Source organism: Engystomops pustulosus, chromosome 1 (assembly GCF_040894005.1).
Source record: "Engystomops pustulosus chromosome 1, aEngPut4.maternal, whole genome shotgun sequence".
Taxonomy (NCBI): domain Eukaryota; kingdom Metazoa; phylum Chordata; class Amphibia; order Anura; family Leptodactylidae; genus Engystomops; species Engystomops pustulosus.
The window spans coordinates 57,977,217-57,996,086 of record NC_092411.1 but is presented as its reverse complement, the minus strand read 5'-3'; the positions used below and the strand labels follow the sequence as shown (position 1 = coordinate 57,996,086).

Genomic DNA, 18,870 nt, shown 5'->3' with positions numbered 1-18,870 from the left:
CTGAAAACAGTGCATTCATAAAAAAGTAAAACTTTATTTGTAAAGAGACAATAAAACTGATCACCTCAACTAGCATATGATATTGTTTGCAGTTGTGTAATGTAAAGCTGAGCTCTATGATGTTTAACCCTTTAATAAAACGTAACTTATACTTGTATTCCCATCTCAATGCACATCCCATTCTAACCCTATGGCGCACCTTTACAAAGGGTCCGAAAGGCGCACTTTCATCGAGTTTCATGATTGTTTCCTGACTGTTTTGTGCCGCATTGCCTGGGTTTTGGGCACACCGATTGGATTGTGGTTAGAGATGAGCGAACATACTCGTCCGAGCTTGATGCTCTTTCGAGCATTAGCGTACTCGAAACTGCTCGTTGCTCGGATGAATACTTCGCCCGCTCGAGAAAATGGCAGCTCCCGCCGTTTTGCTTTTTGGCGGCCAGAAACAGAGCCAATCACACGCCAGGAGACTCTGCACTCCACCCAGCATGACGTGGTACCCTTACACGTCGATAGCAGTGGTTGGCTGGCCAGATCAGGTGACCCTGGAATAGACTAGCCCCTGCCTGCGCTGCTCGGATCATTCTGTGTCTGGATGCCGCTAGGGAGAGAGCTGCTGCTGGTCAGGGAAAGCGTTAGGCTGTTCAATTAGAATAGTGTTAGGCAGGAGTGATTCTACAAGAACCCAACAGCCCTTCTTAGGGCTACAATAACGTTATACTTTTTTTTTTTTTTATTTGCAGCTAGTACCATATTGTGAGGAATTTGCAGGGGGACTTGCTACCGTTGTGTTTAGCTCTTAGTGACACACATATCCACCTCAAACACCAAAGTGGGAAAATTTATTAGGGGTTTGATTTCAATTAGGCACAGTCTGCCATTTACTTTTTGTTTTACGTTTATTTTTTCATAACTCAGCGTCATCTCATCTGGCATAGCAGTGTGCTTTCATACTTGGCTAGAAAATAGCCATAGGAGAATCCAAACGGCTTACTTACGCCTACAATAGCGTTATATATATTTTATTTCTGGTTGATCTGCTGGTGGCTGTCCTTGCTGCAGTGCATCTACTACCAAATTGTAAGGAATTTGTAGTGAGACTTGCGACCTTTGTGTTTAGCGCTTAGTGACGCACATATCCATCGCAAAGACCGAAGTGGGAAAATTTATTAGGGGTTTGATTTCAATTAGGCACAGTCTGCCAGTTTCTTTTTATTTTACGTTTATTTTTTTAATAACTCAGCATCATCTCATCTGGCATAGCAGTGTGCTTTCATACTTGGCTAGAAAATAGCCATAGGAGAATCCAAACGGCTTACTTACGCCTACAATAGCGTTATATATATTTTATTTCTGGTTGATCTGCTGGTGGCTGTCCTTGCTGCAGTGCATCTACTACCAAATTGGGAGGAATTTGTAGTGAGACTTGCGACCTTTGTGTTTAGCGCTTAGTGACGCACATATCCATCGCAAAGACCGAAGTGGGAAAATTTATTAGGGGTTGGATTTCAATTAGGCACAGTCTGCCAGTTTCTTTTTATTTTACGTTTATTTTTTTAATAACTCAGCGTCATCTCATCTGGCATAGCAGTGTGCTTTCATACTTGGCTAGAAAATAGCCATAGGAGAATCCAAACGGCTTACTTACGCCTACAATAGCGTTATATATATTTTATTTCTGGTTGATCTGCTGGTGGCTGTCCTTGCTGCAGTGCATCTACTACCAAATTGTGAGGAATTTGTAGTGAGACTTGCGACCTTTGTGTTTAGCGCTTAGTGACGCACATATCCATCGCAAAGACCGAAGTGGGAAAATTTATTAGGGGTTTGATTTCAATTAGGCACAGTCTGCCATTTCCTTTTTATTTTACGTTTATTTTTTCATAACTCAGCGTCATCTCATCTGGCATAGCAGTGTGCTTTCATACTTGGCTAGAAAATAGCCAAAGGAGAATCCAAACGGCTTACTTACGCCTACAATAGCGTTATATATATTTTATTTCTGGTTGATCTGCTGGTGGCTGTCCTTGCTGCAGTGCATCTACTACCAAATTGTGAGGAATTTGTAGTGAGACTTGCGACCTTTGTGTTTAGCGCTTAGTGACGCACATATCCATCGCAAAGACCGAAGTGGGAAAATTTATTAGGGGTTGGATTTCAATTAGGCACAGTCTGCTATTTCCTTTTTATTTTACGTTTATTTTTTCATAACTCAGCGTCATCTCATCTGGCATAGCAGTGTGCTTTCATACTTGGCTAGAAAATAGCCAAAGGAGAATCCAAACGGCTTACTTACGCCTACAATAGCATTATATATATTTTATTTCTGGTTGATCTGCTGGTGGCTGTCCTTGCTGCAGTGCATCTACTACCAAATTGTGAGGAATTTGTAGTGAGACTTGCGACCGTTGTGTTTAGCGCTTAGTGACACACATATCCATCGCAAAGACCGAAGTGGGAAAATTTATTAGGGGTTGGATTTCAATTAGGCACAGTCTGCTATTTCCTTTTTATTTTACGTTTACTTTTTCATAACTCAGCGTCATCTCATCTGGCATAGCAGTGTGCTTTCATACTTGGCTAGAAAATAGCCATAGGAGAATCCAAACGGCTTACTAACGCCTACAATAGCGTTATATATATTTTATTTCTGGTTGATCTGCTGGTGGCTGTCCTTGCTGCAGTGCATCTACTACCAAATTGTGAGGAATTTGTAGTGAGACTTGCGACCGCTGTGTTTAGCGCTTAGTGACGCACATATCCATCGCAAAGACCGAAGTGGGAAAATTTATTAGGGGTTTGATTTCAATTAGGCACAGTCTGCCATTTCCTTTTTATTTTACGTTTATTTTTTCATAACTCAGCGTCATCTCATCTGGCATAGCAGTGTGATTTCATACTTGGCTAGAAAATAGCCATAGCAATAGGATAGCATCGTTTGGTTTTAAAAACTAAAAAAAACAAAAAAAAAAAAAAACACAAAAAAACACAAAAAAAGTTAAAAAAAAATTAAAGTTATAACTTTCATTTTCAAAATGTTTAACCCGAGGGCTAGGGGTAGAGGACGAGGGCGGGGACGTGGGCGTCCAACCACTGCAGGGGTCAGAGGCCGTGGTCCTGGGCGGGGTGAGACACCACCTGCTGATGAGGGAGCAGGGGAACGCCGCAGAGCTACACTCCCTAGGTTCATGTCTGAAGTTACTGGGACTCGTGGTAGAGCACTGTTGAGGCCAGAACAGTGCGAACAGGTGATGTCATGGATTGCCGACAATGCTTCGAGCAATTTGTCCACCAGTCAGTCTTCCACGCAGTCCACCCATGTCACCGAAATCGGCACTCCTCCAGCTCCTGCACCTCAGCCTCCTCCCCCCCAGTCTGCCCCCTCCCAGGAAAATTTGGCATTTGAACCGGCATACTCTGAGGAACTGTTTTCTGGACCCTTCCCACAGTCACAAACCACTTGTCCGGTTGCTGCTGAGCAATTTTCCGATGCCAAGGTTTTCCACCAGTCGCAGTCTGTGGGTGATGATGACCTTCTTGACGTAGCGGAAGAAGTGTGGAAAGAGGTGTCCGACGATGAGGAGACACGGTTGTCAGACAGTGGTGAAGTTGTTGTCAGGGCAGGAAGTCCGAGGGGGGAGCAGACTGAGGGATCGGAGGATGATGAGGTGACAGACCCAAGCTGGGTTGAGAGGCCGGGTGAACACAGTGCTTCTGAGACGGAGGAGAGTCCTCGACCAGAACAGGTTGGAAGAGGCAGTGGTGGGGCCAGACGGAGGGGCAGGGCCAGAGCAGGTGCATCAGCGCCAAATGTGTCACGTAGTGAAGCTCCCGTGGCGAGGGCTCCCGCGGCGAGGGCTAGATTTTCAGAAGTCTGGAGGTTCTTTAAGGAAACACCGGATGACCGACGGACTGTGGTGTGCAACCTTTGCCAAACCAGGATCAGCAGGGGTTCCACCACTACTAGCTTAACTACCACCAGTATGCGCAGGCATATGAATGCTAAACACCCCACTCAGTGGCACCAAGCCCGTTCACCTCCGGCCGTGCACACCACTGCTCCTTCCCCTGTGTCAGCTGATAGTCAGCCCCCTGCCCAGGACCCTGGCACAAAAACCCCATCGTCGCCTCCACGATCCTCCACAGCATCCACCAGCGTGCTTGTCCAGCACTGGCAAGGGTACGCTTTACAAGGCTTTTGCCAGCTTTATGTCACCCCAGCAAGACACTGTCACCTGTCCCCAGTCTCGGCAAAGTAGGGCTGATCTTTACAGAAAGATGGTGAGGGAGTACGTAGCTGACCATACCATCGTCCTAAATGATCACACAGCTCCCTACAACTACTGGGTTTCAAAGCTGGACATGTGGCACGAACTGGCGCTGTACGCCTTGGAGGTTCTTGCCTGCCCTGCCGCTAGCGTGTTGTCCGAGCGGGTTTTCAGTGCAGCTGGTGGCATCATCACCGATAAGCGTACACGCCTGTCGACTGACAGCGCTGACAGGCTGACGCTTATTAAGATGAATAAAGCCTGGATTTCTCATAATTTCGAATCTCCACCAGGTGAAGGAAGCTCAACCTGAATAATTTATGCACTCCTCCTCCTCCTTTTTTTCCTCCTTCTCCTCCTCTTTGTACAGTAAAGCAGAGGAAACTGGCTATTTTTTGACAGGGCCCACTGGCTTTAGCTATAGTACTTTATGCATTTAATTTTTCTGGAGGGCCACCTACCCGGTCCTCTGTTTTAAACAATTTTTGGGAGTGCCACATACAGGCACTCAATCTATTCAATTTTTATGGAGGGCCACCTACCTGCTCCTCTGGTTTGAAAACTTTTTTGGACTGCCACATACAGACACTCAATCTATTCCATTTTTCTGGAGGGCCACCTACCTGCTCCTCTGGTTTGAAAACTTTTTTGGACTGCCACATATAGGCACTCAATCTATTTCATTTTTCTGGAGGGCCACCTACCTGCTCCTCTGGTTTGAAAACTTTTTTGGACTGCCACATACAGACACTCAATCTATTCCATTTTTCTGGAGGGCCACCTACCTGCTCCTCTGGTTTGAAAAGTTTTTTGGACTGCCACATACAGGCACTCAATCTATTTCATTTTTCTGGAGGGCCACCTACCTGCTCCTCTGGTTTGAAAACTTTTTTGGACTGCCACATACAGGCACTCAATCTATTCCATTTTTCTGGAGGGCCACCTACCTGCTCCTCTGGTTTGAAAACTTTTTTGGACTGCCACATACAGGCACTCAATCTATTCCATTTTTCTGGAGGGCCACCTACCTGCTCCTCTGGTTTGAAAAGTTTTTTGGACTGCTACATACAGGCACTCAATCTATTCCATTTTTCTGGAGGGCCACCTACCTGCTCCTCTGGTTTGAAAACTTTTTTGGACTGCCACATACAGGCACTCAATCTATTTCATTTTTCTGGAGGGCCACCTACCTGCTCCTCTGGTTTGAAAACTTTTTTAGACTGCCACATACAGGCACTCAATCTATTCCATTTTTCTGGAGGGCCACCTACCTGCTCCTCTGGTTTGAAAACTTTTTTGGACTGCCACATACAGGCACTATCCAAATTAAATTGTCTCCATAGCAGCCTCCACACGTTGTCTCCATTGCTACCTCCAAAAGTCGTCCATATAGCTGCCTCCATACATCGTCCCCTTATCAAACGAGGTGTGTCAGGCAGAAATTTGGGTTGTTTTCATGGATTCCACATCAAAGTTGTTAACTTTGTCGCCACACTGCTGTGTTATCCACAAAATATACTGGCAAACTTTTACCATTTACGGATATTATTTCAGCGCTTCTTGCGCATCTGTTTACATTCCCCTCACCCGCCATATCCCAAACTTATAAGAACGCTACTACACTTAACTTGGTGCAGGCTGGGACCGAGTCTGACCCTGGGGCTGGTCATATACTGCCGACGCAGAGGATTGCGGGGCCTACCTCGGTCCAGGTCTCCAAGGCCTACTATTCCTCCTCCTCCTCCCACCCCTCCTCCACCTCCTCCTCCTCCGAATTACCATCCGTGGGCATGGCGCCATCAGTCGGTAGCTCTAGGCACAGCAGCAGTGCCGTCGCTAATCGACAGCAGGCGGTGCTCAAACTGCTGAGCCTAGGCGATAAAAGGCACACCGCCCAAGAGCTATTACAGGGCATTCCACATCAAACTTGTTAACTTTGTTGCCACCCTGCTGTGTAATACACAAAATATACTGGCAAACTTTTATCATTTACCGATATTATTTCAGCGCTTCTTGCGCATCTGTTTACATTCCCCTCACCCGCCATATCCTAAACTTATAAGAACGCTACTACACTTGATCTTATACAAAAGGTTCTTAGAAGTGCTGTTTGGGGAGTAGCCTAGAGACAGGGGCTTGGATTGGCGAAAGCTCGCCTGGCAGCAGAGCGCCAGCTCCATGCCAAGATCCAACTAACATAGTTTTAACTGCAGCACCTTTAATCTACTACTAGTTCACTGCCTCCATACATGGTCCCCTTATCAAACGAGCTGTGTCAGGCAGAATTTTGGGTTGTTTTCATGGCTTCCACATCAAACTTGTTAACTTTGTCGCCACCCTGCTGTGTAATCCACAAAATATTCTGGCAAACTTTTATCATTTACCAATATTATTTCAGCGCTTCTTGCGCATCTGTTTACATTCCCCTCACCCGCCATATCCTAAACTTATAAGAACGCTACTACACTTGATCTTATACAAAAGGTTCTTAGAAGTGCTGTTTGGGGAGTAGCCTAGAGACAGGGGCTTGGATTGGCGAAAGCTCGCCTGGCAGCGGAGCGCCAGCTCCATGCCAAGATCCAACTAACATAGTTTTAACTGCAGCACCTTTAATCTACTACTAGTTCACTGCCTCCATACATGGTCCCCTTATCAAACGAGCTGTGTCAGGCAGAATTTTGGGTTGTTTTCATGGCTTCCACATCAAACTTGTTAACTTTGTCGCCACCCTGCTGTGTAATCCACAAAATATACTGGCAAACTTTTATCATGTACCGATATTATTTGAGCGCTTCTTGCTCACCTCCTTTGGTTCCTCTCTGCCACCCATTGGTTTGAAGCCTGAGTCCATTTAGGGTATGTCGCCATGCCACTCTCTAGCCTGCCGCTGCTGCCGCTGCCTCTGCATGCCGTCCCCTATAGTGTCAGGGTCAATTATTGGATGTTTTAGATGCTATCTAGCTTCATTCTGTCACTCTGTCATGGCCATGCTGTTGCCCATAATTTTGGCATAATGGTGCATTTAAGCAGCCTCAGAGGCATCCATGCATGCTGCCCCTGCTGTTTCCTGTCCATTTCCGTGGTGTTTCCATCCTTTTCTGAGGTTCCCAGGTGTTTGGCCAAGCTTCCCTGTGCAGAGCCTTGGTCCCCTTGAAAAATGCTCGAGTCTCCCATTGACTTCAATGGGGCTCGTTATTCGAGACGAGCACTCGAGCATCGGGAAAAGTTCGTCTCGAATAACGAGTACCCGAGCATTTTAGTGCTCGCTCATCTCTAATTGTGGTGCATCGGCGTCGGCTTGCATACGACAGAAATTGGGGGGCGTGGCCGTCGGACAGTCCGACAGATTTGGACAAACCGTGGAATTTAAAAACGGAATTGTGATGCAAGATCAAGCACTCAAATGCACCAGGAAGAAGCAAGTGAACTCCGGCGGACTTGGGCACAGAAGCGATGGATGCAAGAACTCGGGCGCACGATTTTAGTGAATTATGGCAGACCCGAATCCTCGTCAGACAATGCACCGCGGGATCGCGACAGTAAATCTGCCCCTATGTGTTTAACAATTTTTGAATTATTTAAAAAAAGTATTATTTCCTAAAAGTTTTACTGTGGTCACTAAGGCAAGTAATAGACTAGTTCTCCAATGTATATTCTTATCAACAGAATAAGAAAACAGACAGGATTCCAATAGACAAAACACTCCTATAATACATAGTGTGATTACATCCACTACTGACAGTAGATAAGGTCTAACTATGCACCCTTCTCGCATTGAGAATGTCTTGAAAACTCTCCACCAACCTCAATATTGTACAAGCTAGGGTAAATGACATGAAACATTTATTAACTGTTTACGAAGCATAGGCAAGATGATAGCCCCAATAATTAAGTCTAGGAAATGGAATAAAAAAATGTTACAATCAGAAAATATAAAACATTGTGCTATCTTTAAAAAAAATAATTGGTGTCATATTCCTTTCAGGTCTCTACTTATAGGCAACTTTTCACTGTATGATGGACATTAAAGGAGACCCATCATTATGCCGGATACAGGAGGAGTATATGAGGAGTACATTTCACTCATTAAAGTTTTCAGGCTGTAGCGAGTGAACAGGTGAGGGGCATGAACAAGCTGAACTGGCACAGTCTGCCGCCGGTCGCACCATCCTCCACCCCCTTTGCTGATTATTTCAAGACTTGCGATTATTACAATAATTCCATCTAAACGTTCTACCCCTTCTTTGCTGTCAGCTTCCCTAGATTATGCAATAGTTGTTCATTACTAATGATCAGTGGAGTAGGTTTTCCAAGTTTGTCCAAACCTTGAACAAAAGTTGGGTTTGGGTACCTGAACATGTACACTTGCTAGCACCGATTGCAGATGTTACCAGTAGGGCCTGAATGTCAACCCGAACTTCTGCCTGAAGTCCAGGTTTGACATTGCGGTTCGGGACCACTCAACATTATTCAGTACCTTTCTGCTGGTCCTCTATAGGTAACTTTGGTACCGAAATGTAGTTCAAAAAAGCATTTATAGCACTGAAGAAGGAGACCATCAGTGGATGCAGATGGCTAGAGACATAGCAAGAGACTTGTGAGACTTATTGTCACAAGAATGCAGAAAAGTTTTGTACAGTTTTTTTGGGTATCCGTTTTCCTTGTACTGTAATGAGGATAATATATACGAATTTTTGTCTTCAGATAATTTGAGAAAATAACTTTTTCTGAATAATGCACATTTTGCAAAGAATTTCCGCAAGGTAATAATAGGCGTACAGTATTATTAACTTGCCTGGTAGCAGTGACGCCAAAGAGTTATTTTCAGTACATTCAATTTGATCAGCATACTGCAAGTTCTGATAGCAACATTTTCTACCAACCTTGATTCCCAATTTAGTCTCAAGGATTTGTTAGCTAGCGTCGCTGCTTTCAGATATTAATTTAGCTTTTCACAGCTTCTAACCCTGGAGATGAAAACAAACATTAGCACTTTATTCAGCCAGACTGCATACAGCAACAATACTGAGATGAGTCTGTAAAGTACTTTAAAGTGACATATCAAAACATTTTGTTCTTTCATTTTATGCAAAGTCTAGGATGATTATTCTTTAGTGTACTATTCCGTGTTTCTCTTCAAAGGTACATGAGTCATACCAGTGCACAGATGTCTCGAAAGTGAGTTCAATCAAATGCTATACTTCAGCTTAGATGGTATAAGAGTTTTGTACTGGAAGTCTGGAATTGATATAAAATGTAAATTATGTAAATATTGAGCAAGGCCCCTTTAATAGGGAGCCAGATTAATACATATTGAAATCCATTCAATTGCTTTGGGCCCCAAATATCATAGGGGCCTCACACAGTAATAAAGTTTCTGAAATTGCTCAGCACAGTGCTTGTCTCTCTCTGGCACTCTCATTTACTATCTATGGAGTGCTAGAGATAGTGGAGCACTGTGATGAGCAATTTCCAACACACCTTTACAACTGGATGGAGTGGGAGGACACATGTTCATCCTGCCACTACGCACATTAGTCAGAACTGGGCCCTCATTCTCTTTGAAAAACTTGTTTGCATATTTCCCAGAATCCACTAGTTTAGCAACAATCAAGGTGAACTGATTCTATTCAAAAGCCTCTCACTCAGCTAAACCAGCTCCATACACTTTACTGAAGAGACTCAACGACGTAGACACAGTGCTGTCTACAGCTGCGAATATGTTTCTTTTGAATAAATATAATGATTTGGCTTTAATCCCACATCATATCATAAGGCTTCCTGAAGGTCATGCTTGATGGTAAGGGGGCTGCCTTATATGGTAGAAAAAGATGTGTGGTTTTCCTTCTGCCATCTGTGGAGCATAAATGACTTAAAGTCTCCACACACCTGCAAGGCAGCCTTAAATGACAAACTGTCCATAAGGAGAAGTCTTATTCCATGAGGCATGACTGGACCCAGCAGTCACACCCTCAATGATTAGCTTGCTATACCCTATTCTGTGAAAAGCTGATTAACTTAATTGGAATTTGTCATTAGATATTTACCCCATGAACTACTGGCCCACTCAGATATGTCTACCTAACTGTGTCTTTGCCTCCTGTGAGAGATTCAGTTTTCCATGTTATCTACATGCTGCACTTTACATCTCCACACAACTTCCTGTTTCTCACTCCTTCAGTCCATCTGTCATGGCAGCCTCCAGTGTGTCTTTTCTCTCTTTGTCCATCTCACTGACACACACAGGGAGGTGGGGGGCAGCAGAATGGGTCATAATTTCCTGATACAGGTCTCTCCTATTTACTAATTTGTTTACATGTCACTGCAGAGTGCACAGAGAGTCTACATACAGCAATGAAGGAGGCATCAGGGATGATTAATGAATTGGCGAACATTCAGGGAAAATTATTGAGGCAGTAAAGGAACATAGGCAATTTATCTTAAAGAGTGGGCCCTTTAAGTTGAGAGCCTGCTTCTCGGACTTATCCCTTCAGATGTTGCTATCTTTGGTCCTGTAATATCTAGAACCATGCTTTGTGTCATATTAAAGGTAAGAATCTCACCTTTCAGATTGCATGGTTATATGATGGTTATATGGATCTACAGGACAGGAAGTCAAAGACATAGACCAACATTTATTAAAGCGCTTGCACCAGTCTTCTGAGTAGCAAGAAGAAAGCCATTTCTCAAACATATCCATATAAAGTCTTGTTTAAAGCCACCTGGGTGACACACCAAAAATGTGGAAGAAGGTGCTTGGCTTAGATGAAACCAATTTGAGCTTTTTGAGCACAATGTCAAACTATATGTTTGACATAAAAGCAACACAGCTCATCACCCTGAACACGCCATCCCCACTGTCACACATAGTGGTGGCAGGGACAGGGAAGATGGTTAACATTGATGGGAAGATGGATGGAACCAAATATAGGACTATCCTGAAAGAAAATCTGTTGGAGTCTGCAAAAGACCTAAGACTGGGACAGAGATGTATTTTCCAACAAGACAGCGATCCTAAACATTAGGAAAATCTACATTGGAATTGTTCACAAATAAAAGTATCCAAGTAGTAGAATGGCCAAGTCAAAGTCCAGATCTGAATCCCAAAAAAGCTGAAAACTGATGTTCACAAATGCCCCCCCCCGCCCCATCCAACCTCACTGAGCTTGAGCTGTTTTCCACGGAAGAATGGGCAAGAATTTCAGTCACAATTTGCAATTTCAGTCCAAGCGACTTGCCGTTATCACGGCAAAAGGTGGCGTTTATAAGGATTAACTTATACCTCAAAAGCTGGCTAGCACAGCAAAATCTGAATCATAAACAGGCTTGTGCAATAAAGTCAATTGTAACACAAAAGCAGAGTCAACAGTCATATAGGTCAAGATATGTATACAAGATCATCATTATATTAATATTCAAGGACAGACAAAACAAACCCAACACACATTTAAAAACATCTAAAAGAATATTATACAAGGAATTTCATGAGCAGAGACCCAGATGGGGTCATCCACGTCTCACCTATCTCCAGACATTATATCATGTCTAATTACCTCCCTCCGTGTGCCAAGCCAAAAAAGTCAATAATATAAATGCAAATAAGACATAAAGATGTACAGTTTCTGCAAGATCTCACTGTGGACACAAAGGTACAAAGAGTACTCCTACAGGGCTGGCATACAGGCAGAGGTGAGGCAGGAAGCGAGGTGAACGGCTCCCCACGCGTATCGTCGTCACAAAGTCGACTTCCTCAGTGGTAAGTACTTATCTTGACTTATATGACTGTTGGCCACTTTTTGTGCATTGCTTTGGTTTTGTGATTTAAGTATTAACTTAAGAGGGTTGAATAAAATTACAATTTTATATCCTTATGTTTGAAGACTGAAATGTGGAAAAAGGTAGAAGGTAGAAAAGTTCAACGGGGCTGAATACTTTTGCAAGACACTGTACCTTCTCTTTGATATGACAGAACTGAAAGGAGAGTATATACTGTAGCATATACAGTGCAGCTGTTACTCTTCCTGCATTTATACTCGCTGGATTTTACATGCCGACCACTTCATTAATACATAATATAGTCTGGGAACAGACGGGATGGGATCGCAATTTATATTAGCATAAAAATGAATGAAGCCATGATAATGAAATAATGAAAGGGATTTATACAAATCCTAACCATATGCTGCAATGGAAATTCACAGTGGAATTGTGCAGCATGTTAATTATTGCAGTAGATTCTGTGTGCGGAGATAAACCCTGGTGATAACACTGAAGTTAGGGAAGTTGGAGGCAAGGAGCCTGGTCCGTAGTTCTGAGTCCTTCTGACTCCATCACTGACAACTGGGAGCTATATTGCTCCAATATGTTCTAGAGTAAATGATCTAGACTATTGTTACATATATGTTCAGCTGAGTTCACAATTGTTTTTATGACATATACAGCATGTCCTCCAGGAAAGCTCCACATGTATACCCTGCAGTTGTATATGTCTGGTTATATATCAGTGGCTGCTTTAAACAACAGTAACCATTTAATAAAGGCCATAATTGCCCTTAGGCACTTAAAGAGAACCTGTCATGCAAATGAACCTGCTCAAAATAAAGACTTACTTAAAAACTATGTTTAAAAAGCACTGTCCTTATCCTTATATGTTTCCTGTTCATGGCTGCATTGTTACAAAAATCAGTTTGGAAACTTATATGCAACTCACCTGATGTGAGTCATTCACACCAATTGAGTCAAGCACATTAAAATTTAATTGCATTGTCCTGCCTCCTTTTTCCTGATTGACAGGCCATGGTATTCTGCTGCAAGGAACATTGAGAGATAGAGCTCTGTTTCATCAGCAATATCTACCTTATGTATGTATCTAATCACATGAAATCACAGCATGCCTACATAGAGGTTGGAGAGGTGTAGATCTCCATTGAGGCCGCTGCGATTCAATGTGATCAGATATATACATGGTGTACAGTTTGCTAATGTTAGGAGGCTAAAGGAGCTGTCATGATGTCACCCTGGTCATATGACATGCAAAGAAGAGGCACGGGACATGGAATAGGCTCGGAAGAGGCACGCGGAATAGATGGGAGGGGCTGGCAAAACAGAATAAATCTTCTCTCATACCAGGGATTATAACATAAAGTTGATTTATGTGGATGGGAGGTAAACAATTTTTAGCTTAAAGAAGTGTGTCAGTTAGTTAATAGGGCTTTATAGAAACTTGTCACTAGTTGTATTTATAAAAATGTGGTGACAGGTTCTCTTTAATAGAGACCTAGGGTTTGTTCCGGCAATGTAACTGTGTTGTGAATAGAGGAGATTATCCCATGTCCTGTGGATGGATAGATACTGTTGATGTTTCAGAAGAGAATAAGTCCCACTCACAAAATTACTTAAATACGTCTGCATTGACTGCGCCATGGCAACCACAATAAAAACATCTATTGTTTACATTGCTGCCTGCATTTTCAGAACAGGAAAAATGTATTTCAAACATCTAAGTTTATAAAATGTTTTATGCATTGTGATTTTGTACATTGAAAACAATTACCAGAAATTGCATTTCCAAATCACATAGTGCAGCCGCACATTTATTCGATATTCAACAATTTGAAAATCACCCCCTTTTTACTTGCTAGAGGACTATTGTAGCTGCCCTCAGCGATCTCTGTCAGCTCTATAGAGACTGATGTAGCAGAACAGTCATGCGGGTCCGTCTGCTCCATTAGGCTACATTCATATGAACGTATAGGGGACGTATATACGTCCCCCATATACTTCTATGGGCTCACGGCCCTGTATGGGAGCGGTACAGTGCGGCACCGTATCGCTCCGTAGCCGCTCATCCCCTGCTCCTCTCCGCAGCGCCAAAGAATGCCCACCGTACTACCATACGGCGGGCATATATCGTGTCAATGTAGTCTGAGGAGCGACTGATCTGCAAGTTAGGCCCTATGCCATGGTCAACTATTATTGTTGTCAACTTTTATTGATAAGGGAGAACGTGCTATGGAAGATGTTTGTTCAGGTGATCTCAGGGACTTTTACCTAGAACAGTGCTTACTACTGGACGTCTGGTTGCTGTCCCATATAATAATAATTTAAATCATTAAAAGAATATCTTTATCTATGTGTATACAATGCAAAAAGCAGCATTCTTTATCATATGTAGTTTATGTGAGCAGATTGTCTCCTAACAGTGAAAAATCTTCATGTGCATCTCCACCCATTGGTTGTACAACGATCAGCCCAAGGTAAAATATTGAGCTGCTTTCTGCTGCATTCACAATCTCTATGGATTGTTTGTCTGTCTCTGGCCTTTGGTGTCTGAGGGAGTCATGTATCTTATCTCTGTTTGTTTTAGCTAGTTTTTGCCTGTCATTTTCCCGTCTGCTTCTTTGGTAATTTATCAATCAATTTTTTCTTGTGTTAAATGATGTTAAATTTTTTTTAGACATTTGTTAGAAAAAGTCGCACAAATGTCTCAAGTAATTTTTTTTCATTTTCTACGTTTTCCTTAACCCCATAGCACAATAAGACGTAACCTTACGTCTTGCTGCGCATGGGGGAGTATGAAGAGGGCTCACGGGCTGAGCTCTCTTCATACTCACCAGGCACTTGCTTCATAATGAAGCAAATGCCCGTCGCTAGCACCCTTTGATCGCCACCGGCAAAGCTGCCGGCGGCAGTAAAGAGCCGGCGGCGCGTGGGCGCCGCCATTTCGGCTCCGATCGTCGCTCCCCGTGACTTCATCGGGGAGTGGCAATCCATTGCCATGGCAGCCTCGGATCACACAAAGATCCGCGGCTATCATGATCTAGGCTATCTGTTACAATGTGCGATTTGCACATTGTAATAGATGGTGTGCAAAAGTACTGTAGTGTGGCAGTATATGATAGGATCAACCAGACAACCTAGGGTTAAAGTACCCTAGGGAGTGTGAAAAATAGTAAAAAAAAATAAATGAAAAAAAGTAAAAAAAAAAATTATATTAAAAAAACCATAAAAATTCAAATCACCCCCCTTTCCCTAGAACTGATATAAATATAAATAAACAGTAAAAATCATACACACATTAGGTATCACCGCGTCCAAAAATGCCCAATATATCAAAATATAATAACCGCTTTTCACTGCGTTTAACCTCGTAACGGAAAATAGCGCCCAAAGTCGCAAATGGCATTTTTTTGCCATTTTGAAAAATAGAAAAAATTCTATAAAAAGTGATCAAAAGGTCGTTCTATCCTAACAATAAAAGCATTGAAAACTACATCAAAAGTCGCAAAAAATGATACCACCCACAGCTCCGTACACCAAAGTATGAAAAAGTTATTAGCGCAAGAAGATGGCAAAATGAAGAATTTTTTTTCTGTACAGGAGGTTTTAATTTTTGTAAATGTATGAAAACATTTTAAAACCTATACAAATTTGGTATCCCCGTGATCGTACTGACCCAATGAATGAAATAGACCTGTCATTTGGGGCGCACAGTGAAAGCTTTAAAAACCAAGCCCACAAGAAATGGCGCAAATGTGTTTTTTCATCATTTTCACTGCATTTAGAATTTTTTTCCCGGTTCCCAGTACATGGCATGGAATATTGAATACTACCACTATGAAGTGCTATTTGTTACGCAGAAAATAAGCCATCACACAGCTCTTTACATGGAAAAGTAAAAAAGTTTTAGATTTTTGAATGTGGGAAGTGAAAAATAAAAACACAAAAAGGGCCTGGTCCTAAAGGGGTTAAGTATGGATTGGTCTGTAGTTATTTGCACTGAAAAATGTTTTTCTCTTATCCTCTCTATAAGTATAGACTGCCTAGACAGAATAGGTTTATTTACTCTGTAACTAATGTATAAATTACATCCTTGGAATTTAAATAAGAAATAAGAGTAGGTTAGATTTTTTCAAATCTTATGCACTTTGCTTTTACTGTAAAATGCGGCATATTTTCTGTACATATATTGTTCACGGAAATTCCCCAGTATTTCAGTCCCAAGGGAAATTCCCCTGAATATTGTTTGCAAGTCATTTAATTATAATTCTGGATAAAGGTTAAAAAATAAAAAGGGTTTATAGTGCTGAAATTTTGTGGCAGATATTATCGGAAAATGACTGTAGTACAAGCAAAATCCTTAATAGGGTTGTCCACTTTAAGCACACTCAAGCAAATAACTGATGGGGTTGGAGGCGTTGGGCCACCAACCCCTCGATTGTATGTTGTACAGATATCCAGCATACAACATCTCAACCATCATATGTCTCCATAACTTAGTAATGAAAAGTATATATACTGTACTGTCATTGCATGAAATTACATCTAGATACAGTTCCAAGTGAACCAGCATTTTTTTCTCCTCAATCACAGAATATTTTTTTTGTATCTTGCTGCTGCTTTATGCCCACTGCTGTGTGATGTGGTCTACCTGTATTCCTGCATCTAATGTTGCTCATGAAATTTAGTTTTCTGCATTTAAGGAATGTCTGACAGCTAATATTTGCTTGTAGCTGTACAATAGTGGTCCTACTCCCAGTAAATGATTTTATGATTTTTAGGTGTGCCCTTGCATCCCAGACCAATACTGATCATAAGGTAATTTTCTGAGATAGTACATTTTAAGAAAATAATAATAGCTATAATAATGTTTTGGGAAAGATGTGGGAAATATGCAAATACGTTTTCCAGAATGGTGGAAGGAAAATATTGGCTCCTTTTGCTACATTGAAAGGCAGCTCCTTTGCCATCCAGCATGACTTTCGGGAAGCCTAATAACATGATGTGGGACTAAAGCCAAACCAGTATATCTATTCCAGAAGGAACAGATTCCCAACAGCAGACAGTACTGTTTCAACATGGTTGTGCCTCTTCAGTACAGTGTAGGAAACTGGTTTGGCTGAGTGAGAATTTGTTCCTTCCGGAATAGATATATTGGTTTGGCTTTAATCCCACATTTAGGGGGGGTTGAACAATGTGTCTCAGGCTTCGCCAGTTTCTAGCTGAAAACATTTAAGGCACATGGGCGATGTTCTGTAAGCCATGCTCCTTTCTCGTGAGGCCCCCTTAATTGGACAACTCGAAAAAGTGGTAAAAAAGGTCTAAAAGCCTTGATAAATGTGGTGCAAGGCATTTTAGACAGTGCTTTTGGTGCAAAACCACCAGAATTTTGCGCAAGTGCGTTTATAAATCCCCCCCATTAAGGGGGCTGCCTTAATAGAAGAAGTATTGTTTTCTTTGGCCCATCCTGGAAAACATATGTACATATTTCCCAGAATCCCCTAGTGGAGCACCAATGGCTATACATCTTCACACTCTATCAACTAAGTTTATACAGCTTATACAGTATATAAGCTTGGCTAGTCCCACATCGCTCAACTTCGGGTCCCCAAACCTCCAAATTACTGCATAAATGAATTAAGCATTGTTCACACAAGGAGATAGTTTGAAAGACAACTGTCTTCCTTATATAAATCAATTTCCAAAACAGGTGTTTTTCAATGGTACAATAATCACTAAGAAGTATTCACCCTTGTGCAAAATACCGACGAAAGGGACTGTGATATGCTGCACAAGGGTGAATACTTAAAAGTCGAAATTGATTTATATTAAGAAGAAATTTGTCTTGCAAATTTGTCTCCGTGTGTGAACAACTCTAGGTTCATTCATGTATCTTCTCAAACCTACAAGGAGGCCTTAATTGACAAAGTCTCTGTAGAGAGAACTCTTACCCCCTGACACTAGTCCAAAGCTTCTCACTCAGCCCAACCAGTTCCCTACGCTGTACTAAAGAGATACAACGATGTTGAAACAGTGATGTACAGTTAGGAATCTTTTACTTCTTTTACTTCTAAAATAGATATAGTGGTTTTGCTTTAATACCACCTCATGTCATCAGTCTTCTTGAAAAGAAGAGACTGTTGTTAAGGGGGCTCTTTTTCAAGATAGCAGAAAGAGGCATTATTTTTCTTGTCCCATCATGGAAAACATATTTGCATATTTTCCAGAATCCTCTAGAGGAGCATCAAAGTCTCATGCCTACAAGGCGGCTTTAATTGCTAAAGTCTCCATAAGGAGAACTCTTACTTCCTGACCCTTGGAAAAGATGTGGCAGAATAAATATGTCAATGGGGTCATTTATCTTATTTTTCATTTGTTTAATTCATTTCTTAAATTTGCATTATTATATTGATTATATTATTAGTGACTGTTGCAAAATGTCACCATTTCTGGCACAAAGAAACTGAGCAGAATGGTATAGGTAACTCAAGACTCTGATGTTTTTTTCCGCCATTTTTAAAAAAAAGGGTCACAAAATCGAAACCGGAAAAAAACAAACAAAAAAGATATGCACAAATGCCCTAACTAAAGATAAATGATCCCCAATGAGTTCTATTATCTGCCACCGATGATCTCAATATATCAGTGTTTTTATTTTTTAATTTACGGTAGTTTGTTTCCTGATCATTTTCAAATAAAGTACAAGCCGTGCACAAAGATAATCAAATTACATTACATCAGTTCATTTTACCTCTTAGACAAGTGTTCAATAGAAGATCATATTGATTATACTAATGTAGCCTGGGCAACAAAAAAGCATAAC

General features: G+C 41.8%; 1 protein-coding gene across 1 annotated transcript in view; it reads right to left on the bottom strand.

Moving 5' to 3' along the window:
- The window catches only part of PRR16 (proline rich 16), a 249,956-nt gene that overhangs the window by 116,773 nt on the left and 114,313 nt on the right, over positions 1–18,870 (bottom strand). The window lies entirely within an intron of this gene.